Below are 25,772 nucleotides of genomic sequence, written 5' to 3' on the forward strand. Positions count from 1 at the left end.
CGACTTTGTTTTCCAATTGGAGTCGAGGTCCGCCCGGATCTGAGCGATTTTATCAGCGAAAAACGTGTTAAAGTCCTCAGCACTACTCTGTAAGGGCTCCCCAACTCCCCTCTGATTAAGAAGGGAGCGGGTCAGCCTAAACAGAGCGGCCGGGCGGGATTCCGCTGATGCAACCAAGGCGGCATGATACACGCATCTTGCCGCCTTGAGCGCCACTTTGTAAGTTTTAATAAAAGCTCTTACAAGTGTTCGATCGGATTCAGACTTACTCTTCCTCCATCGCTTCTCTAGACGTCTCTTCTGGCGTTTCAACTCCCGGAGCTCCTTGTTGAACCATGGAGCTCTACGGGGTCTAGCGCCACGGAGAGGTTGCAAAGGCGCAATCCGATCAAGAGCCTCCGCTGCAGCCTTGTTCCAGGCTTCCGCAAGAGACTCTGCCGAACTGTGGACGAGTGCATCTGGAATAACCCCAAGCGCCGTCTGAAAGCCCTCTGGGTCCATCAGGCGTTTGGGGCGGAACATCTTCATTGGTTCCGCCTCCCTGCGGGGAAGGATTGGAGCCAGGAAGTCAAGCCGTAGCAGAAAATGGTCTGACCATGACAAAGGCAGTGCTTCTAAGCCCCTTAGTCTCAGACAATTACTCAGTTGCTCGGAGAGGAATACCATGTCAGGTGCGTGTCCCCCCTCCTGAGTCGGACCCTGAACTACTTGAGTCAGGTCCATGGCTGTCATGGTGGTCATGAACTCCTGTGCCAACCCAGAGGTTTCGCCGAGTGACGGCAGGTTGAAGTCCCCCAAGACAATAAGTCTGGGGAACTCCACTGCCAACCCGGCTACCTCCTCGAGTAGCACAGGCAGGGCTTTTGACACGCAGCTGGGAGGCAGGTAGGTGGGAAATAAGCCCACCTGAACCCCTAAGTCCAACTTCATCAAGAGAGACTCGCAACCCGCAATCTCTGGAGCAATGAGTCTACGTAGGCAAAAACTCTCCCTGGCAACAATAGCCACTCCTCCCCCCCTTCCCTGGGGTCGAGGTTGATGCCATATCTGAAACCCGGCTGGGCAGATTTCAGAGAGAGGAACTCCTCCCTCCGGGCCCAGCCAGGTTTCAGTAATACATGCCAGGTCGGCCTCCTCATCCAGGATCAAATCCCGGATGAGGAGAGCTTTATTTACCACCGACCTGGCATTGAGCAGCAGCAACCTGAGCCCAGGGCCAGAATTACACTCATCACCAGTGTCCAAGTTTGGGCTCACGGAGCCAGAACAAGGGATCATTATTAAGCAACGGTCCCTCGTTCCCCTGGAACGGCTAACTCCGTGGCCCCCGCCATATCTGCCTCTCCCCAGCAGTACCGGAATATTCCGACCCTCTGCCACCCCAGAGATCGATGCCCTCCCTGCCTGAACGGGCTTCTTGCGTGGCCCCCAGCCCTCCAGCCCCCAGTGATGTTTGTCCACAGTCCAGAGTGCCTGATCAGCTCAGGCACCCCAGAAGAGAAACAGCAGCAGCGTTTCTTCTTGGTGGCAGGTGAGGGCGGCGATTCTCCTCCAGAATCCCAGCTACAAATGGCAGAGTGAGAATCGCTGCACAGCCCTAGGAGAGCAGCAGGGGCAGGACTTCTTGTTCTCGGTGGCTGGAAGGGGGAGATTTCTCCTCCAGCATCCTGGACACAAGTGAGAAATCCCGCCCCTTCCTGCCACCGAGAACAAGCAGCCATGCCCCTGCTCCTTCTTTTCCCTTCTTCTCCCAAGAGAGTGCACCCGCTTCCTGGCCCGCACATCTCTTACAGATGTTCCTTTGGCAAGGAGTCCACTCCTTCAGCAGCATTGCTTATTCTCCGTGGCTGGAATGGAGGGGGGGATATATTCTGCAGTATCCTGGCCACAAGTACCAGGGTGCTTGTTTTTGTAGCTGAAAGGAGAGGAGATTTATCCGCCAGGAACCTGGACACGAGCAACAAATAGCCCATTTCCAGCCACTGAGAACAAGCACCCTGCTACTTGTGGCTATGATGCTGCAGGACAAAGTCAATGAAGGAGATAGATTTGCTTATCCACCCTTTGTTTCAATTAACATTTGCAGTGATTTGGTTAATGGCCATGTCAAAAAGTAGTAAAATTGATTGCAATTCAGTCAGCAACCCCACCACTTAGCAACAAAAGTTAGTCCCAATTGTGATTATATGTTGCGGACTACAAGTATATTACCTTAGGTGTTAAGCCTGGTGTTGAGTTATGAATCACTAATTTATTTCTCAACATCTATGTTCCTTCCTGGTTCACATTTAAAATGTAAATTTTATAATGCTGTAAATGTCAATCCCAAAGAGCCAAGAGCAATAGGCAGAATTACTTCAGAACAGTTCTTTATTGTTGTTCACCTACAAACAGAAAACTTGCCAGGCTAAGACAATTAGTCCCTCCCTCCAGCAACTCTGAACTACATTCCATTATAGCAGTGGTTCTCAAACTTTCTAATGCCGCGACCCCTTAATACAGTTCCTCATCTTGAGGTGACCCCCAACTATAAGTTTAGCACCAATTCTTCCAACAGATTTTAAGCTGATTGGCAAGAGGTCAGAGGGACACCCCCCTGTAAATGCCTGATTGGTTGGATTGTAAAAATATGTTCCGAGATGCCAGAATAGAAGCTTTAATTGCTAACACCATTGGAAATTTGTCTTTTCCCATGGTCTTAGGCGAGCCCTGTGAAATGGTAATTCGACCCCCAAAGGGGTCCCGACCCCAAGGCTGAGAACCACTGCATTATAGTAAAAAAGCATATTATGTGAACTATTCATTATTTTTTCTTTGGTCCAATTTTGTTTTGATTGTCATTGTTGTATGTATTAGTTTATGCTTTAATAGTAAAAAATAAATATCATTCAATAAAATTGTCTGAATGTCTACTGAGAGCGTTACCTCTATTAATAGTAATGAAGAGCCTTTTAGAATAGAATTATTTTATTGGCCAAGTGTGATTGGACACACAAAGAATTTTATCTTTGGTGCATATGTTCTCAGTGAAAATATAGATTTGTCAAGAATCATGAGGTACAACATTTAATGATTGTCATAGGGGTCAAATAAACAATGAAGAAACAATCAATATTAATAAAAATCTTAAGGATACAAGCAACAAATTACAGTCATAAGTGAGAGGAAATGGGTGATAGGATTAATTAAAAGAGACTATTAGAGTTGGGGTGTTAATGATGTGAATAAATAAAATATTTTGGTGTGCAAACTATTACAATTGATAGTTCACTTCATCACACACACACACACACACACACACACAGAGAATAAATATAGAACTTATCATCAACAAAGAGAAAAATAGATTATTATGACTGGATTTGAAGAAAGAGAAAGTTGTGGGAAGGAAGAGGGGAAATAGTTTTAAAAAGAAATAAAAGACAATGCAGATTACCTATAAACAAAACAGCAGTTGTATTTGATATAGACATTTTCCCCCTCATGTGGTTAACATAGTATAGTATAGAAACGAAATTGTAGTCTTCCTTCAATATCTGAAAAATATTTTATCTTCATGAATTCTAACCCTACTACTTTGCATTGAGATCAGTCTTTGTAATTCCTAATCTGTTCATTAATCTTTTGCTAATTCCACCAGGCATGCTAAATGTCAACATTTATCATTCTAAATTTCCCCAAAGAGTACAAAAAGTTAAATATATTATGCACATTTCAATATAGAAAATAGCTGGTAAAAACAAAGGACTTGATAACTGGAATATTTCTACTAAAATTTCCTTTTCTTGTTTACTCACACATGGCCTGAAAGTTTTAAATGATAAAAAAATTAATAGGTTTTTTCTTGAGCTCTCACAGTACTGCATATAATAAATATAGAACTTCGGTAATTATCAGCAACTAAGAGAAAAAGAGATTAGAAAGAAAGAAATGTTATGATTGGATTTGAAGAAAAAGTATTTTATCTTGGTAGAGTAATTCATTAATTAAAGTATTTTAATTCTGTTTTGAACTGATTTGTGCCCTTAGAAATTGGGCATATAGTATTCACATAAATTAGAGTTTTTCATGTACAGTGGTCCCTCCTCGATCATCGCGAGGGTTCCGTTCCAGGACCCCAAGCGATGATCGATTTTTCGCGAAGTAGCGGTGCGGAAGTAAAAACACCGTCTGCGCATGTGCAGACGGTGTTTTTACTCCCACAGCGCTAGCGAGGAGCCGAAGATTGGGGGCGGGGCGGCTGTTTGCCGCCGGCATGGAGGGCTTCCTAGCAGCCCCCCAAACCCGGGTTGGGGGTCCGGGGGGCGCTGGCTCTCGGCGCTTTTGAGCTGAGTCCGGGAGCGAATTCGCTCCCGGACTCAGCTCAAAAGCGGCGAGAATGAACGGCGTGGGCGGGCGAAGGGCGGGCGGCAGCGAGGAGTTTGCGTGGGCGGTGGGGAAACTCCTCGCTGACGCCAGCAAGAGGGGGAAGACCCAGGGAAGCCGCTGCCATCTACGCATGCGTGCCCGGCATGCATGCGTAGATGGTATTTTTGACTTCCGGGTTGAAAAATAGCGAAGTACCCTGTTCGCAATGGTTGGGGACGCAATAAACGGGGGATCACTGTATTTTGGTCCTAAGCCATTTAGGCATTTAATATACCAAACGAGCCCCTTGAAAATACAAAATTAGTTTTTGGAACCCAATCAAGCTAGCTCAGGAATTCTGGGAGTTTAAGTCACATGTCATAGAAGAGCCAACTTTGCCTACCCCTGCTTTAGACTCAGTGCAACCCTAAGTGCAATATTTTAGACCAAACTGTAACTTCAAAGGTATCTGTAAAGTATAGACTGCTTTACCATAATCCAGAGATCTTCAAACTTGGCAACGTTAAGACTTGTGCCAGAATTCTCCAGCCAGCATAGCAAGTCTTAAAATTGCCAAGTTTGGCAACCCCACCATAATCTATATACAGTACTAAGATGGGTCACTCTGGGAACATCATTAGGCTATACAGAAATTGTTACAATCAATCAAAGATGAAAGAATGTCTCTGGTGCCAAAGTTCACATCTGTGCATCAAATAGCAAAGCCATGTTGAAAACCATTCTTAAATCTAAATATAGAGTGAGTTCTGGATCAGCCTTACTATTTTTTAAGAGTAGCTCTTTCACACTCAGATTCCATTTTGTCTTATTAAATCTCATTCAAATCAGACAAGACATCTATAGACAATACCAGCTGTAGCTGGAATGAGATTTACAGCTGTGCATCATATGCATACTGAGGACACTCCATATTATAATTTTAATTAATAATAATAATAATTTATTAGATTTGTATGCCGCCCCTCTCCGAAGACTCGGGGCGGCTCACAACAAGCGATAAAACAATATTGTCCATGATAACATCTTCAATCATATTAAAAGTTCCAAAGATACAAAACAACTATATAGTGATCAAGAAGGCAGAATTTTGATTGTACAATTAAAATTAGAAGCAAAACCTCTCATCATTATATCTATATATGCACCAAACGACAACCAAAAACAATTTTACAAGGATCTACATGATAAAATAATTGAATTATCAATTGAAAATATGATAATAGTGGGTGATTTTAACGCAATTCCAAATAGTCAAATGGATTATTTTAAAAAAAAGTTCCAATAAAACGAACATGGATGCACTCACATCAAATATCTACTTCTTTGTACACATCTATTAAACAAAGTGACCATGGCCATTTTGGTACTGAGCCAAGGTATGAATCCTGACTAGTAATCCAGATATTCCCTTTCTCAGGCATTATACCACCATGGACTTTATGGTTTTTACCCAGGAAAAAGCAGATTAGAGACAAGAATATATCCAACCTAAAGGATCTAAAAGAGTCTTTTTCAGCTCTCTTCAGGTAGAGTGAAATATCTCTGCTGTTAAAGATTATTTTTTGCATTCTATCAATTCCCTCCCTCGCCTTTAAGAGCTCCAAAAATTGTGGCTAAATAATTAAGGCACTTGCAATCCTTAATAAAACAATACCTCCATCTGAGAGTTTAGTGCTCTCTAACTTTTGTTACCAGTACTTATGCATCTATGCATGACAGAAAATAGTTTTAATGTAGGGGAAAATTCTCCTCCAAGCTCACTTAACTGCGCAATCCTGCCTATGAAGTTCATTTGCAAGGAATTATTTCCAAGATGTTAATAGTAGGTGCTGCTTTTACACTTTCAAAAATCCTGTCTCATTCAGGTTTGGTGCACCCGAAAATTATACATTATTTCTTTAATAAGTATTATGGATAATAGGATAAAAAGACTATTAAAATATTGCATTGATTTTGGCCATATCTTTGTGTGGTTATTCTTACTTATTGCAAAACTTTAAAGTAAATTTTCCAACTTTGCTACATTTTTTAGTACAGTGTATGCATCCCCGTTTATTCTTTTTATTTTTATTTTTAAGTTTTCCATCTATTTATATAAAATAATAATAATAATAATGTAAATATCTTGTGGGCAAGTGCCCAGCACTCTGCACTCTTTCAAGGAAAAAAAAATCAGTGTATCAAAAGGTATGCTGTTATTTATCTAATGAAGATACTATCCAATATTTGAATTACATTTCCATGGAGATGGTGACTGATACGATCTCCTAAGGTATGCAAACAATTGGTAGCCCAGAGCATAACAGGGATAAAAAGCAATGTTGACTGCAAATAAGCACTACGGGCAGTGCCAAGATCCTTTCTCATGTTTTGTGAACATATTTATAGAAGCTTCAGCATATCACAGAGGATATTTGCAAAACAGCCACTTGTCGATATACTTTCTTAGTGTTAATCATGGTTAAACCAAGCCTGGAATAAGGTAAGAGGAAAGACAAGGATTCAAATTCCCCACTACTCATGCCAGTTACTTTGGAAACATTCTACTTTCCATTTGTATTTACTGTCCATGGAATTAAAAGATAAGTGTCTGTTAAGATTGCTGGGAATTTACAGTCCTGCCACTTCTACACAAAGAAGTGCTGCATCCCTTTCTTCAATATTCTTAGTGTGTAGATCACTTTGGGGACACTTACACATTCTTTTAAAGAATTCTCGAGTTTTTAGTTCAGCAAATTTTGGCACATATTTTTCTACAAGAGAAGTATGGAATCCTTTCCATATCAAGGACTTCATCAAGCTTTATGTAGAAATCTTTAATATCAAACTATCAAGATTAGTTAATTTAAAAAAAAAACACCTGTGTTTTACTGACCCAACAATTACAATTTGACAATTCCTTCAGCATTGCAAGAACAGCTCTTGGGAACCAGAGATTAAGCAGTCTATATATTCTTCTGCAAAATCTTTAAAATTCATTGACAATATCTGGGCAAATAGAATAGTAAATGCAATTTCAAATTACTTTTGGAATTCTAACTACTTTTAATAATAGAAAAAAATGACTATTTTTCATTACAATGGAAAACAAAAGCAAAAACACAATGTACAGTTTTATTTTTTCTTATCAATATTAAAATAATGCCAGCTAGTAGTGCATTATGTAATGTTTTCAATCTAAAATGTATCTTCTTCTAGGATTGTGCTGCAGCAAAAGGAATAATCCATGCATTGTGAAAGATGTCTTTTTCTTTCAGTTGTGTAAATTAAAAAGTGAGTTAACTCACTAACAAGTTTTGAGGATTGCATGAATAGTTACTGCCTCCAATTACAACTTGAAGTGTCATTTTATGAAATATGGAAAATGAAGTCCAATATAGCTGGAGATATCCATGTTGAGAAATATATACCAAAGAACTTTACCATTCCATAAAACCACAAAGAACAGAAAGACTAAACAAAATGAAGTTGGTGCAACTATCTTTATTAAATCTCTAATCTGAAAACCCTGACCCAGTTTTGAGAGGCAGTCTCAATTCTACATTTAGTTGCCAGATCAACTGAATACCCAAATATTCAAAGATATTAAAATATTTCATACTATAACTAGCAGCTGTCATCTGAATTCCAGGATGTATATTAAACATTCTGAAAGAGAGACCCAAGACTTACTTAGTACTAGATGATACGGTATCAAAAGGTATGGAAAAAGAAATATATTCAAGTTGGTGAGAAAAGTCTTGGACTATACATACAATAATGCACATACTATAGGATATTTTAATAAAGTGTCTTTCCATTACATATTCTAGCAGTCCCAGTTTTTGAAAAGCCATCTTAATGTAATATAAATGCTACTATTTTTTAAGAGGACCTCTTTGATCTAAATTGTTGTGAAATGAACATTATGTACTCAACAGCATTTAGGAGACATAGGATGTTGTAGGCTTATGGAATAATAAATTCATTCAAGAAGAAGCAAGAAGCAGTGGGTGGAAACTAAATAAGGAGAGAAGTAACTTAAAACTAAGGAAAAAATTCATGACAGTTAGAACAATTAACCAGTAGAACAGCTTACCTCCAGAAGTTGTGAATACTCCAACACTAGAAGTTTTTAAGAAGATGTTGGATAACCACTTGTCTGAAGTGGTGTAGGGTTTCCTGCCTAAGCAGGAGGTTAGACTAGAACAATGTTTTTCAACCAGTGTGCCGCGGCACACTAGTGTGCCGTGAGACATGGTCAGGTGTGCCGTGGGGAAATTAAACATGGGTCCGCAAACTACCATTCCTGCTAGGATATCCCTTTTGTCTTCATCAAAACAGGCCCAGGTTTCACACTAAGTGAGTATAAATACATTTAGAAACTATATTATTAACTATATGTATAATATACACTGTGTTAGTGTCATTTTGTGTCATTTTGGTTGGCGGTGTGCCCCAGGATTTTGTCAATGTAAAAAATGTGCCGCAGCTCAAAAAAGGTTGAAAATCACTGGACTAGAAGACCTCTAAGGTCCCTTCCAACTCTGCTGCTGTTGTTGTTGATCAGTACATGACTTTTCTCTATCTGGAAATCTCTAGATATGTTAACCTTCATTTTCATGAATTGATAAAATTATAGGAGTTGCAGACTCCTTAATAACTAATCATAGAAATAAAGTAATAGTGGTTCAATGTCTATGGAGATTCTCAGTCATTTAGGTCAGTGTTTTTCAACCAGTGTGCCGTGGCACACTAGTGTGCCGCGAGACATGGTCAGGTGTGCCGCGAAGCTCAGAGAAAGAAAACAAGAGAGAGAGAGAGAAAGAAAGAGAAAGAGAAAGCAAACAAGAGAGAAAGCAAGCAAGCGAGAGAAAGCAAGAGAGAGAGAAAGAGAACAAGAGAGAAAGAAAGCAAGAGAGAGAGTAAGAGAGAGAAAGAAAGAAAGCAAGAGAGAGAGAGAGAAAGAAAGAGAAAGAGAAAGCAAACAAGAGAGAAAGCAAGCAAGAGAGAGAAAGAAAGAGAGAAAGAAAGCAAGAGAGAGAGTAAGAGAGAGAAAGAAAGAAAGCAAGAGAGAGAGAGAAAGAGAGGGAAGGTGGGAGAGAGAAAGACATAGAGGGAGGGAGGGAGAGAGAAAGAGAGCAAAAAAGAAGAAAGAAGGAAGAGAGAAAGAAAGAGGGATGGAGAGAGAGAGAAAAAGAGGCAGGGAGAGAAAGAGGGATAGAGAAATAGAGCGAAAGGGAGGAAGAGAGAGAATTTTTTTGTCCAATATTTTTTTAGCCGCCCCCCACCCCCCGCCCACTCAATGTGCCCCATGGTTTTGTAAATGTAAAAAACGTGCCGCGGCTCAAAAAAGGTTGAAAATCACTGATTTAGGTCATGGCTGTCCCAAATGTGCTTTTTCAAAAGGCAACTGGACTTCCTTTGGCTTTCCTCGAAGATGTTTCGCTTCTCATCCAAGATGCTTATTCAGTTTCTAAGGAGGAAGTTTCTCAGATGAGAAGTGAAACATCTTGAAGGAAAAACAAAATCCAGTTACCTTTTGACAAAGCACCTTTGGTAATAGGGTTTTGGATACATTAATCAATTTTGGATACATTAATCAGTTTTTTTTTCTTTTTTGATTGTATGCAACTTAGAATATGCATTAAAAATACTTCAAGGGCTTTTAAAGGTATTGTTAACACCTAATTCCACTAGCTTGAAATGCTTCAAAATGTTCCCATCGATAGTAAATTCCAAAATTTAATGTTCTGGAAACAAGAACAACTATGTTAGCTTCATGCTGGTACTGGAATTTCCTCTCACTGATTGCAATAGGAGGGAATACTTTAACAAAGAGAAAAAATCAGGGGGGAAATACCCTGGCTCTCAATAATGCAATTACTGAAACTACAAGACAGCATCTCTGTGCCTACCTAGGATGGCTCTTTTCTTGATGAAACTACCTGCCTTTTTTTCCAAGACTATTCAGATATGGCTTATAGCTAATATGCCACTCCTACTTCACTTTATTTGTTTTAATCATAGCATGCAATACACAGGACTGAAAGACTGAAGCCCTGAAATAAAGATGTAAATACTGTAGCAGCATCAGCCTAGTAGTCTACTTCTTCAAGGTTGTATTTATAATGAATGGAAAGAACATCTAAATAATAGTTTATTTACTAATAAGGAGCTCAGTAATGATAATGTACAGGCAATAGGATGGCTGGTTGGCTTTCAAAAAGACAACAAGAAATAACCACATAAACAGATCAACACTAGATGAGACAAGAGATAATTGGGTCATCTTTTAGAGTTCATGTTTCTGAGGAAAAAAGTCTTAAAAGACTGTTATGTTAGAAATCAAGCCACCATAACAAGGATCAATTATTATTATTATTATTATTATTATTATTATTATTATTATTATTATTATTATTATTAACAAGGAACAAGCATTAACATCTTTATCTACCATGGATTGACTCCTCCTTTTAAAAACCCATTTAAGTTTGTATCTCTTGCTGTATCTAAATGACAAAAGTTTTAAGGGCAAGCTCTTCTTCTATCAGTCATGACTTTTCGACCATCCACTCTGGGTGACCCAAGGTTTTAGTTAAGTGAAGAACACACGTTTCTACATAATGGATAGTTTTGTACAACCACACTCCCCTCAAACTAAACGAAGGCGCAATATATCGGTTTTTTCCCCTGCCTTTGGTATCGTTCAGTCATTTTTATGACCTCGTTTTATCATCACGCCCCTTCTCCAGTTGTACGCCACAGTGACTTGAACGATGCACGTTATTTCTGACATTGGCAGCTTTATTTTCCGTTCCTTGCAATTGACCAACACGGCATTTGCCAGGCTCCTGGACTATACATGCCTGTACGGCAGCATAGATTTTTGCTCTTTTAGTATCTTTTAAGTCTAAAACCATCTCTGCCTCATCGCCTAGCGAACGGCCTATAGGCGGGACCAACTGCACATTCCTCGACCGTTTTTGCACGGGAATCCAAAATCCACTTTTTTTTTTTTTGCACGGAGTCTACTACAAAACCAGTCGACGCAAGCAGCCAACTTCACTTTCTCGAGAAGCAAAACAAGCCCCGCCCTCGACTTCGGACTCCGCCTCCTCCTCCTCCTCTCGCCGCGCTTTCCAGTCACCCAGTTGCTTTGGGACCCCGCCCACACGTTCCCTCCGGGGGACCGCTCGCTGGCTTCCCTCGGCCGCCCATTGGAGCGCATCGACGTCACTCACCGGGCGTAGTTTTAACAGGGAGAGGGAGGGGAGAGGCAAAGGCAGGAGAGGAGCAGAGACGGTGGCAGCAGCAGCAGCGGCAGGAGGGGAGGAAGGGGTTGGGCTGCGCCTGAGCTCAGCGCTCGTCCCAGAAGGGGGGAAAAAATCGAGGCGGCTACCTACCTGCCTGGCCGCGCCCTCCGCCGCCGCTGCTGGGCGAGGACTGCAGAGCAAGCCCCTCTACCGTCAGCCATGGCCTCCCGTCCGCAACAGCCCCCAGACCCCAAACCAGCGCTCTCCCCCACACACAGCGCCCCTCCTGCCCTCCGCAGCCATTTTCGTCGCCACCTTGGCTACCGAAGGGCTGACTCACCTCGGGACTGCGGGGCCCTGGCTCGTTGTCCGGGGGCAGCTCAGTTCTCCTGGCGGCCGTCCGCTTTGCCGCCCCCGTCGTCGTCTTCTGCCTCCTCCTCCTGCGGCGCCGGCCCGGCCAGTCCAGCCTGGCTTGTTAGTCCCAGGCGAGGACGGGTCCCGGGTCCGGGCCGGGCGCGGTGGCAGAGGGGGAGGCGGCAGCTGCGGCGGCTCCCTCCCTCCCGGCCGTGACCACCATCTTATTAGCACAGGAAATGACATGGCGAACGGAAGAGAGGGGCGTTCGGGGGCTGAGCCCGGGGACCCCCCGAACCCGGAGGAGGAGGGGAAGCGGCGGGCGGGCGGCTTTGCAGGCCCAGCCTCGGCGGCGAGGGAGTCGACCGACACCCCCCCCCTCACCAAATGCTCCTCGGCCCCCTCTGTTTTTTCCACAGGCTTCTGCGCCAGGAAGCCCCACGCCCCCGCTTTTCTCCCCGCCATTCTCGGGTTTCTCCCGCGGCGGCAGAGAAAGCATCAGAGCCAGAAATAGCGCAGCGCCCGTAGCAAAAGGCTAGCAGAGCACCGGGCAACCTATCACCGGGTTTTTTGTTTTGGTTTTTTTTTCAAATTCCAATATTCTGATTTTTCTACCCCTCTCCCACAAACTTAATGCATTGGTGACGGCTGGGCACGTCTAGGCTTTCTTGGAGAGGGGGTGCACTTCATCTAGTGCGCCTTTGCTGTGAAGCGAATCTTCACGGCGCTCGCTTTCCAGGAAAGCGATCCCGATTTATTTTTTTTCGGCCTTTTACCTGCCGACCTTGGGAATCGGGAGTTCCGGTTTTATTTTCCCCCTCCCGTTTTCGTTTGAAACTTGCGCGGCCCAAAGGATCAGACGGTTGGCATTTCAGCACAAAAGATATTCCTAGAAGTAAAAGTCATTTTCCGTGCATCTAGTTGGCTGCGACTCTCAAGGAAAGTTGCTGTTAACTCATGTTTGCGTGGGAGTGCTAATCAGGCTCTATAAAAATAAATACACGCGAGGTCTGATATAATGCTGGGGTCAGACTACGCAAGAGCCAGCAAATGGGAGTAATTAGTATTCAGGATTTGGCATACTGAATAAAGCAAGTTTTGTTCTAGAATTCCCTGATGTGGGAAGCCCCTTCATTGACAAGACATCTACCAGAATTGACAGAAGACTCTTAATATAGTCTATAATAACTCAATACTGTACTGAGCTAATGGGCCAACGTATTGTTCTGCTAAATTCATGCAGCAGAATTGGAGGTATTCTATCCAACCCCCTGCTCAGGCAGGAAATCCTATATCATTTCAGAGAAATGTTTGTCCAATATCTCCAATGTTGGAGGATTCACAATTTATGGAGGCAAGTTGTTCCACTGATTAATTGTTCTGTCAGGAAATTCTCCCATGTTGTTTCTGTCCTTGATTAGTTTCCATGGGTTGTTGTTTTGAAGAATAGATTAGAATAGAAACAGTACATAATAAAAATCCAATGCCCACCAATCTAATTACAATTTAAAATTAGTAATTTCATAAAACAATCCCAATATATATATAAAAAACAGGCACACAGTCAATCAATCAACAAAACAACATGGGCAAGGGGGAGGTGTTTTAGTTCCCCCATGCCTGATGGCAGAGGTGGGTCTTAAGGAGTTTATGAAAGGCAGGGAGGGTGGGGGCAATCCTAATCTCGGGGGAGCTGGTTCCAGAGGGTCGGGGGCCCCACAGAGAAGGCTCTTCCCCTGGGTCCCGAATAGCTTGACTCCTTCCTCTTTGTGGCAATACCTGAGTTTCTGGATTATTCATACAGCATGATGATGAATATGTATAAATTATCCTCTTAGTGGTTAAGATGCTGTGTGGCAATGAATATATACCTGCATCATGATCAATTTATTAAAGATCACATTTGTTCTTAAGATATCTGAGTTACCACATTAGTATCCTAAATTTACACATAAAATTGGATACAAACTTTCAAGTATATTGGAGAGAGTGTTCTAATCCTATCTGTTTTATAATCTTAATTTACAAGAAAAGTTTGTTCAAGTTAAGAAGGCATCATTCGGTCTAAAATACATTCCAGAATTCTGTAATCTTTTACTGTACTATTCTGCATATCTGGTGAATTTGCAGTACTAATTTTAAATTACAGTACTATACTAGAAGTACCGTATTTTTCAGGAGTGTAAGATGCATCTTTTTCTCCCTAAAAGGCTGAAAATTTGGGTGCATCTTATACTCCAAATGTAGCTTTTCAAAGCTTTTTCCCAGCCCTAAAGAGGTGCTAGTGATCTTCCAAGCTTGTTTTCATTATTCCTCCAGAAAAGTTTTTTCAGCCCTAACGAGGTGCTAACTAGCTTCCCTGCTTGTAAGATGTTTTCATTGCTACTCAGTTTTTTCCAGCCCTTAGTTTTTGCAGGCTTGTTTTCATTGCTATTCCTTCCCAAAAAGGTTTTTTCAGCCCTAACCAGGGGATAAAATGATGTGCTGAAGCTGACCAGACCAAGGACGCTAGCCAGATAAATGCCTACCTAATATAATAATTAGTAATACCTAATGCCTAATAATCCCAGCGGCCAATAAGGTCCCATAGAGTTGGCCTTCTCCAGGTCCCGTCGACTAAACAATGTTGTCTGGTGGGCCCCAGGGGAGGAGCCTTCTCTGTGGCGGCCCCGGCCCTCTGGACTCAACTCCCCCCAGAGATCAGAACTGCCCCCACCCCCCTTGTCTTTTGTAAATTGCATAAGACCCACCTTTATCACCAGGCATGGGGGAATTGAGATACCTCACCCAGGCTTATATAGTTTTATGTATGGTATGCTTGTCTTGTATGGTTTTAATGACAGGGTTTTTTAGATGTTTTTTTAATATTAGATTTGTTACATTGTCAAAAATGTTATTGTTGTGAGTCTGCAGAGAGGGGTGGGAGGGATACAAATCTAATAAATTATTGTTATTAATATTAATATTATTAATATTATTATTAATATTAATATTTCCCTAGCTCCCCGTTCCCAAAGCTAAGGTGCGTCTCATACTCCAGTACATCTTATACTATGAAGAGTAAGATAAATGTTGCTGAGTTTGTGTCATGATGCTCTATTACAGGGGTCCTCAAACTTTTTAAAAGGGGCCATTCATAGGCCCTCCAACTGTTTGGGGGCTGGACCAGCTGGGTGGGTGTGGCTAGGTGGTCATATGACTGGATGGATGTGGCCAATTTAACAGTCCAATTTTTTTCCTAAGCTGTACTTGTTCAACCCAAGGAATCTATGAAGATCCTGCACTCTCAGTCAATTTTAATTTTCTTTGACATTTTTTCCTAGGGATTCAAAATTGATATCAGTAAGACACCAATAAACACAGAGCTACAAAAATAGGGATCACTATAGCACAGAAGTAATAACAGGCTGAGAGAAGCTGTCAGTGAACACTCGTCCCTTCTCATCTTCACGGGCCCACATGGTTCCAGCCAAAGGCTTCTTGCTTTGCAAGCAGAAGCAGCAGGACCTGTGAGTGCCTGTCAGCAGGGGAGGCAGCCAGGGAAGGGATAGGAGACCACACTATTTTTAAAAAATTATTTGGGGTTACAGGGCTAAAGGTCTTTTAGGCTTGAGGGAGAATTCAAACTGATTTGCTTTTGTATTTGATTTTGATTTGCCACACTTGTGCATGTGTACCCACACACATGAAAGCTACCAAAATTGTTCAGCAACAACATTTTGCTTATGATTTTCCATACTAATATCCTTTTCATATGTGGAGCATATTGTTTTCATTTACAGTGCATACTTCCTTTTTCATTGTGCTCCCGAAATTTCTGAGCTAGCTCCTTTAGAAGTGGGGGAGAGACACTTTCTGTAAGCAAAACAGCACAATTCATTGATGCAGAGTCAAATCTACAACAGTAATAGATTCAATAAAATCACTAATGACTATCCTTTCAGGCTAGATCAAATTCTCAAATGTTTAACTATTCTTATTAACTTGCTCTAACAATTATAACAAATGTGTCCTTGGTGTTCTTCAGTAGCACTCTGGCTGAATGATCTTGTTACAATTTTCTATAACCTTTGCTCTTTGTGATAACAGTAACTGGATTTAAGTACAGTATGTTTTTTCTGAAGAAACCAGAAGAAAAAAATTCATGCAGTTTTTTTATCCCTTGAACTTTTATTCATTCTGTTCATTCTCTCTGTAAAGTTATTGGGTGAGGTGATGGGAAAAAAGGTTTGATTTTCATTACTGTATTTTGTTTTCAAAGTATGATCTTTGGGTAGCAAAGACCTGAGATTTCTGAGGTGGTAGAATTTATTCTTTCCTTATTCTGCTATATATGTAAACTAAGCAATCTCTCTGACATTTTACTAACATCTGTCAAATGAAACATGCTCCTAATGTGGTTCAAATAATATTTTTAATGTATGTAGGTGTGAGAATTTTGAAGGTTTGAACCACATAAAAATGTAATAATTTTAATCCTTTTGTATATCTAGAGTTTGGTACAGGTAGATTTGTGATAGATTTTGAAGTTAGAATAGTGCTTCCCAACTTACTAACTTCCAGATGTGTTGGATATACAGGTAACTTTGGGATAGCTGGATAACATTAAAAAGTCAAATGTTCCTGAAAATTATTTCAATTATCACTAAACAAGGATTTTTACAAGGTTCTACTATGGGTACTTCATGTAAATTGAAATATAATGTACAGTGTTCCCTCGATTTTCGCAGGGGATGCATTCCGAGACCACCCGCGAAAGTCGAATTTCCGTGAAGTAGAGATGTGGAAGTAAATACACTATTTTTGGCTATGAACAGTATCACAAGCATTCCCTTAACACTTTAAACCTCTAAAGTGCAATTTCCCATTCCATTAGCAACCATTTAGCTCATTACTCACCATGTTTATTTATTAAAGTTTATTAAAAAAAATATTTATTAAAGTTGGATGAAAGTTTGGCGATGACATATGATGTCATCGGGCAGGAAAAACTGTGGTATAGGGAAAAACCCCGCAAAGTATTTTTTAATTAATATTTTTGAAAAAACGTGGTATAGACTTTTTGCGAAGTTCGAACGCACGAAAATCGAGGGAACACTCTACTGTATTTTATGGATACACAAAAACAGTTTAAATACCAGTAGTCAATATAACATTTAATTTATTATGTAGAGGGGGAAATAGGAAGCACAGTTGCTATTTGGAAGTGACTTTGAAACATAATTGAAAAGCTAAAAATTCTATTCTTGACAATTACTGTACTAAGCCTCACTTCACTGCCAAAAAGCTGATTTGAATAAAAGTAGGCTTTTCAACCACATGGCAAACATTTGCAACTTTTTATTTTAGATTAGTAAAATGGGTGTTTTCCTTCTTAATGTCTTGGGGGGGGGGGAGAAGAAAGACAGACCCATCCAACCAAAGTCACCCAGCTGGTTACGTGCTTAAGGAAGAACTAATAGTCTCTTCATTTCCCAATCCTTTTTTATAAAAGTATGAAACTTCACTAGTTTTAGCTCTGGAATTTTGTATTCAACAATGATTGTTTATAAATGTTAGGTCTATTTTAGGATTAAAACAGTAACCATCTCCAGGTAATACAAATATAATTCAGTATGTAGTTTAATGATTCTGTCCACTGCTCCAGTTCTCTACCATGCCAAAAGTATATGGGTGTTTTTGTGTATTTGCCTTCGTAAATTTTGTAATCATTCTCCATACCTGAAAAAGAATACTTATGCAATATTTGCCTCTGCCTCTCCTTGTTTCTTCCAACCTCTTCAATTCCTTGATAATACATTTACAAATTCCATTGAGTTACATTCAGTTTATCAGTCATTGAGTATGTCTCCCTTCCCCACATCCCAGGTCTGTTAAGTGTTCCATTTTAAAATTCTCTACTTGGTTCTTGGGTTTGTGATTAAAATCTTTGCATTCATATCACACCCAAGGATTCTGAGGACTTTTGTTTATAATCAGTGCATTCAGGCATTCCATCAATAATCAGTTTCCAAAGGGCAGATAAATTGATGGGATGTAAAAAATAAAAAAAATTCTGTTCTGCTTTTATTTTATGTAATTAATTCCCTAACTCAATATAGAAGAAGAATCATTTATTGGTCAGTAATATCTAGTTAATTCATTGGAATGGTCATGAAATTCTTTCTAGGTATGTTAATGCAACTTTATTACTGTAATATAAATATCAGAATAGTAAAAAGGAAATGCATACAATATAGTACCTGTTTGGATATACATTAAGCCCTGAAACCATAGACTTAGATAATGACATGATGTGACCATCTGGAAAAAAAAAACAAGTGTGAATTAAGCTATAAGTTTTACCATGAAGTACAATTTCAGCCATTTATTCTGTAGTACAGTATATATAATTCAAAGGTGAAACTGAATACAATATTTATGTATCTATGGAATGGAATAATACCATGTTCAGTGTGGGTTTTGACTATCCTTATTAACTGAATTTGTGAAAACCTATTAACGAAATTGTGATCATCTACCATATTTTTCAGAGTATAAGGCACCTTAGTTTTGGGGGAGGAAAATAGAAAAAAGAATTTGCTTACCAGATATTCATCTGCTAGGGTCCTTAGTCTGGTGTACTTCAGCACATTATTTTATCCCCTGGTTAGAGCTTTTAAAAAAAAACCTTATTCACAGAGAGAAACAATAAGAGGTTGCAAGCCAGTAAGAGCTGGGAACATTGTTAGCACCTGGTTAGAGCTATAAAGAAACTTATTCAGAGCAAGATAGAGCAATGAAAAAAACCCTGGAAAACATTATTCACAGAAAGTAACAATGAAAGAACCTGCAAGGTAAAAGCTGGGAAAATCATTAGCCCCTAGTTAGGGCTGGAAAAAAAGCTTTGGAAAAAGCTACATTCAGAGTATAAGACGCAGTTGAATTTTCAGCCTCTTAGGGAGGAAAAAGGTGCATTTTATACTCTGAAAAATACGGTATATATTTTAGTACGCAGTGGGTGGAAGCATCTAAAGACTGCAATCCTGCATACTATAATTGATAAATCATCTTGGACTGAATTTTAGGATTAGCTTACCTTCCATTGGACACTCTTATGTATATCTCATAGTAATGAGTGAGAACATAGAAAAAGCTTAATACCCATTAAAATTTGGCAGTTAACATGCAGTCTATTTTAAACTCTCAGTATATATTAGGTCTTCATGCTCTCATTTTTTAAAAGGAATAATCTCGTTTCTGATCATCTACTTTAATAATCTCAGCAAACAACATAAAAGCTTAATAAGTAGCCTTAAACTGTTGGCAATCTAAATAGCCCAAAATTTAGTTTACACTGAGGATTAAGTTAAATCAAACAATACACTTTGTATGACTCATTTTGATCCATTATCAATTCTGCTGCAGCATAAACTGAACTATTAAAAGTTAATTTTTATTTCTTATATGTCATTGCTGGAATACAGATTTAAATAAAAAAAGTTATTAGCAATTCAGGACAGATTTGGTAAGGAAAAAATGTTTAAAATGCATCTATAGTCAGTATGCTAGCAATGGTTTATTTGGTGTTTATTCATCCATTTACAAACTAGCTAATAAAATAGAACATCTGGTGAGCTAGTGTAGCTACATATGCATTGCTAATATATGAGATATGATGCAACATTAATATGTAATACTTTATGTTAACATGAAACCACAGTTATTTGAACTGCATCTCTACATTAATCTGCACAATGCCATCCAAATGAAAGAATTAAGTCTAGGAGGATTTGTCTTCAGTTTTTCTTAATAAAATATGCTAGTAGAAGATGCAAGATTTTCAGAATATAGCAAAAATAACTAAACGTAGGTCATGAAAGTACTTGTATAGAAGCACATCTGTACTAGTGCACATTGTTACACATTTTCCCCTGTCCTGTTCATAGCCATAAAATAGAAGGTTGCAGGGAAGAGTTGTTTTGGGGTACAACGTATGAATTAAAAAAAAAAAAACATACATTGTCACATTCAATGAGTTTTCTGTGTAAAATATTCCCACTAAATACCCAGAAATTATTTCCAGTAGTTCCAGTAGTCCTTGTTTGTAGGAACTGATCACTGTGTTTGACCACACTTAACTGAGTGATGGTTGAAATTTTTTTTGTAAATAATTTATTTTAAAAATAGAATTATGTTGGGTAACAAAATGATAGTGCAGGTCAATGAACTGTTCTCATTTTCATTTTTAGGACATCTCCATCATCTTAAATTCAAAATTGTTTTCCTTTGGAGAGATACAGTAAGTTCTAGACCCATGACAGTCAAGCTCAAAGAGACATAATTTGTTTATTTTAAATCATTTTATATCCTCAATTTGACAGAACGTGGGTAGTTTGTATATAACTTTAAAACAAATATAGCCCAATAATTAACATTTGAGACTTGTAAAAAGTATTAAGGCGGATTGTGTGTCTGATATTTTGCAAAGAATCAAATTTAAATTTAAATAGAATTTTAATATTCATGTTTTTCTTACATATTCTGTAAGTTCCAATTTTTAAAATTTGTATCAGTGCTTGTTCTTGGCTGTCTTTTACATAGTCAGCCAATGCCTTTGACAGTTTGTTTGACTTGAACTAAATCTCTGCCTCCATTTGTGCAGAACAGGTATAATCTGTTAATATTGCTGTAGGAATGTAATGTGTAGCAAGACATGAATGTTCCTATTTTTTTTGTTCACAGCTTTTCAATTCTGATTTCTCCTACAGTCTTGAGCTCAATACAAATGCTGGTCAATAACTTTAATTGGGAATGGAATTTCCATTGCTAAATGAAGCAGTCATTAGATGAAACATCACATTACCTCCCTATTAAATGGGAGTAGTTCCAGTAGTCACAATTCTGGTTGTTAGGCAAGAACCATGCTGACATTAGGTGAGGGCATCTCACCCTCACAAGAGAAGGCTTATCTTGTGTCCTGCAAAAACTGCTGGCCCCATCCCACTGCTTCTTCTCCATCTTGGCCTGGCAAATTCCCTTTGGCAAACAAGGCTCTGTCTACTAAGTTTGCCCATCTCTCCATCTTTGCCCTTTTGGCTGCCCTCCATTCCACCACCACACCTTTCCCTGCTGCCCCAAAATGACCTTTGCCATCTTGCTATTGCTGAAGCATGGTTGACCTAGGAAACTCTACCTTTGCATTACTTCCACAAAGTCTCTGCAAAGCCTTACTACACATCCTGGATAGCACCAATTTAGTGCATATGAAGGGTTCCAACATCAAAATGAAAATTAAGAAAGAAAACATTCTTGACACATTTTGTGTTGCATTTTAATCACGACACAATCTGGTCAGTAATAATTCAACCAGAAGATTTAAAGGCTGAAATTGCTTTCCAAGAAACCAATAATATCGGGAATGTGAATTTACTCATTATTTGAACTAAATATTTAATTTGAATCATAACAATCATATCTCCTGCATCCAGCAATGCAAGTACTAACGATTCACACTTATTGGTATACTAAGCTATTACAACAAATGAGACTCTAACATTATCTGAGGCTTGCCACTCCTCGCTAAAAACAAGATTATGCTGGATGAATTGTGCGTAATATTTCCCCCCATTTTGTCTAGAGGCAGCTCTGTGCGACTTACAAACAACTTAGCAGCATCAAATTTAACATGCTTATGTTTATTGCATATATCAATATTTGCAGAATATCTATAAAGAGAAAATTGATTTTATTAAAATCACTATGAGATTATCATTATATTTCTTATTACTGATATTATCTTGCTGTGTTTTAAAGAAGACGACAATAATGTCATATGTTTTTTTTCCCAGTGTGTTAGCTTCTACTCCCATTTCATTATTTTCAAGAATATTCTGTATCCGATGCATAATCAATTAACTATGATCTATAATCCTATTTTGATAATCATACCAAGAGACTAATCTTTTCAAAAACTACAGTTTGTCTCCAGGAACAGGGGCAACGTTTTGCTTTCTGTCAGCTGGAGGGCTGTCCCACTGGTTGATCGCACTTAAGGTCAGAAAGTTTTTCCTTATTTCCAGGTTGAATCCCTCCTTGGTCAGTTTCCCTCCATTATTCCTTGTCTGGCCTTCTGGTGACTTGGAAAACACTCTCACCCCTTCCTCTGTGTGGCAGCCCCTCAAGTATTGGAACACTGCTATCATGTCACCCCTGGTCCTTCTCTTTGCCAAACTGGCCATGCTCTTCATATGTTATAGTTTCCAGTTCCCTTATCATCCTGGTTGCTCTCTTTTGCACTTTCTCTAGAGTTTCAATGTCTTTTTTGTAGTATGGTGACCAAAACTGGATGCAATACTCTAGGTGTGGTCTAACTAAGGCTTTATAGAGTAGTATTAATACCTCCCTAGTCCTAGATTGTAACCCTCTGTTAATGCAATTTAGGATTGCATTCACTTTTTTGGCTGCTGCTGCACATTGCAGGCTCATATTTAGTTTGTTGTCCACCAAGATACTGAGATCCCTCTTGCAGTTTCTGCTGTTGAGTATGGTTTCACCCAGTTTATATGTATTAACTACATCTTTGGTTTTTCTCATCAAGATGTAGGATTTTACTTTTTCTCTGCATTGAATTTCATTTTGTTAGATTGGACCCAGTGTTCAAGTCCTCCTAGATGCATCTGGTCCTGAGCCTGTCCCCTGGAGTATTAGCTACTCCTGCCAGCTTGTTATCACCTGCAAATCTGCTTAGTTCCCCTTCTATTCCCTCATCTAGGTCATTTATGAAGATATTAAGGAGTACTGGGCTCTATTTTTTTTAGATTGTAATTACAATCTTAAAATCATCATTTTCTCTTAGATGTTACACAAATTTCTTTGCTCAATCTACCCTTTTTTAGTCCTCAAATCTATAAATCATCATATCATTGCAGCAAGAATCCATGTAAGGTTTTCAGTCTTTCAGAAAAATGATGGGTTGTTTTTCACTGTGGGAATTTTATTATTCTTCCATCTGCTCACCCTACTCTATCTGAAGGTGTGGACACTTGAAAATTGAAGCAAACTTTTCTGTCAGGTTCGTGGACTGACCATTTTGAGCTATCATTGCAGTAGTATTAGCATACGAGTACATGATGTAATTAGAAGATATATAGGTCATGAAATTGTATATAAATTAGTTTCTGGTAATTCACTCAATCGCTGGATTTTATTCCTAGCTATTCTGAGATTTGTAACAATCTTGTATTTCACTATTTAAAACCAAGTGATGCACCAAATAGTGTGTAGTAGCCCTTCCTCCTTATAAGCCTTTGCATGTTAATTTGAAATCAATTTTCTTTTTCAGTGGAACTTTCTCTTGAGAATGCATTGGTCTAAAACCTTAACTGGAATGTCCTAGTCATGTATATAATTTATACTGAGGCACATACATATTCACAGACACATACATACCCAATTCCAAACCATAGACATTACGTAACTATGAACTGTATATGTCCCTGAAAATCAGCATATGATATATTCATATTAATTTCTTTATGACATATTGTCTTTGTGGTTCATTCAAAAAATGAAAATGTATTCACTTTTTTCTAAGTAAACTCTTAAATTGATCATAATAGGGTTTTTTCCCCCTTTTTCATTCCCTGTTGTATTATAACTATTGAGAAAAGATGGAACTGGGGTGGGGACCATAAACATTTTAATTATATTGCTGCACTTCTGTTTGTTTATTTTTAGACCCTATAATTCAGCAGCAGTCTCATTCTTTCCAGGGACAAAACTTGGAAGAGTTAACATTGGGATTATTTTATTTATTTATTTAAAAAAATTGCCACCCATCCACCATGAGGTGTCTGGGTGGTTTACAATATTAAAAGTGGTAAAACTGTTTCATATAGAAAAATATATAATAATAAAAATACAAATTATGATTTAAACAAGGGAAGGAAGGAGAATGTGTAAAGGGTGGGGAGGTCGAATTTACTATCAGTCCATCAACCACTCAGTAGTTCTCAATCTGGGGATTAGGAATGGCCATTTCACAGAGGTCACCTAAGACCATGGGAAATGACAAATTTCACATGGTGTTAGGGACTAAAGCTTCTATTCTGGCATCTTGGAACATATTTTTTACAATCTGACCAATCAGGCACTTACAGTGGGGGTGTCCCTCTGACCTTCCTTCCAATCAGCTTGGCAGGGAGAATTAGCACTAGACATATGATTGGAGGTCACCAAAACATGAGGAAGTGTATTAAAGGGTCGCAAGCAACATTAGAAAGGTTGAGAACCCCTGTTATAGGAGATCAGGCAGATGGGAGCCAATCACACATGAGAAGCAAGATGTTCCCAAAAGTCAGAACAGTGGCAGAGAAAGTTTTTATCTTTAATTAACCCCGCCAGTTGGAATTCCATAACTCACGGGATCTGCAGCATGCCTTCTCTGCTAGCATGGCTGAGACGGGCCTGTCATCCTGGGGTGATTTTTTATTATAGATTTTTTGCAGAATATTTAACTTTAAGAAGTTAATAATTTGGTTTTCTTGAACATGGATTATCGTACAGAATTAGGCATCGTTTCTTTATTTCCTGACTTATCAGCAAAGATCACATATACAGATACTTAGATTGGTCAAATGGGTTGGATTGCCAATTCTGCCTTGCTAAAGGAGCTTTTTTATCTTGAATTTTACAATAACACCAGTCAGGTTTTTTTTAATGGTTTTCCAGCAGAGGGCACAATAGACCTTTAACTGAAGATAGGGCCTCTCTTCAGAACTGTTCTTATTCTTAATTAGTAACTTTTGCATTTGGACAGTTGTAAAGGCTGAGATCTTGTATGAAACCACTCTTGAAAATAAGACATCAGCAATTAAGGTGATAAGCTTTTCCAAGAGCCATTTCGGAATATTGGGTTCCTAAAGATAGGGGTTGAATTCTAGAAATAAAATGTGAGTTCTATCATCCATTTATAGTCATTAGGGAATTCTTCCTTGCATTCAAGTGAAATGGAATCTGATTAAAAATTACATCAATTGAAAATATTTTTGCCCTTCCTTTTACTACCTTCATGATCATATGAGCATCTCATTCATCTCCATATAACTCTGGCTGACTAGTAAAAGCTTATGAATAATGGAGGGTTATAGGAAGAAAGTACTAGGCCTTTTATCCATATTCAATCAAAGGCTCCAGTTTCAGCAATCAGAATTCTATGTTACCATCCATAATTTTGCCTGCTATGTTGCCCTAAGATAATTCCATCTAACTAGCTCCCTGATTCCAGAATACAGTTTAGAAGACCAGGCGGAAAATATCCTGAGCAGATTACGGCATCTCTTTTCTGAAGCTAAGTGGCGTTGGGCTTAAGCAGTTGGATTGGAAACATCTATAGCAGGGGTGTCAAACTTGCAACTCTTAGGCTGGATGCATCACATGCAGGTCACCTGTGAAGGGAAAAAAGGCATGACTCTACTCACAGTCACTCACGCCCTTGTGACCACGAGATTCGACTACTGCAATGCTCTCTCCATGGGGCTATGTTTGAAGAGCGTTTGGAAAGTACAAATCGTGCAAAATGCAGCCTTGCGAGCGGTCATGGGCCTTCCTAGATATGCCCATGTTTCTCCAACACTCCATGAACTGCATTGGTTGCTGATTGGTTTCCAGATGCAATTCAGAGTGTTGGTAATAACCTATAAAGCCCTACATGGCATCGGGCCAAATTACCTGCGGGGCCGCCTCCTGCCGCATGAATCCCAGCGACTGGTTAGGTCCCACAGAGTCGGCTTTCTCCAGGTCCCGTCAACTAGAAAATGTCGCTTGGTGGGG

The 25,772-nt window shown here is 39.4% G+C and overlaps 1 protein-coding gene across 2 annotated transcripts in view; it reads right to left on the minus strand.

Moving 5' to 3' along the window:
• PRDM11 (PR/SET domain 11) overlaps nt 1-12,190 on the minus strand; it is a 54,955-nt gene extending 42,765 nt beyond the window's left edge. For both annotated transcript variants that reach the window (XM_070760572.1, XM_070760563.1), the window contains exon 1: nt 11,947-12,190. The gene's annotated coding sequence lies outside the window, so the exon portion shown is untranslated. The remainder of the gene's footprint in view (nt 1-11,946) is intronic.
• Between the last annotated feature and the right edge of the window lie 13,582 nt (nt 12,191-25,772).

The sequence above is a fragment of the Erythrolamprus reginae genome, chromosome 1 (genome assembly GCF_031021105.1).
Source record: "Erythrolamprus reginae isolate rEryReg1 chromosome 1, rEryReg1.hap1, whole genome shotgun sequence".
NCBI lineage: Eukaryota > Metazoa > Chordata > Lepidosauria > Squamata > Dipsadidae > Erythrolamprus > Erythrolamprus reginae.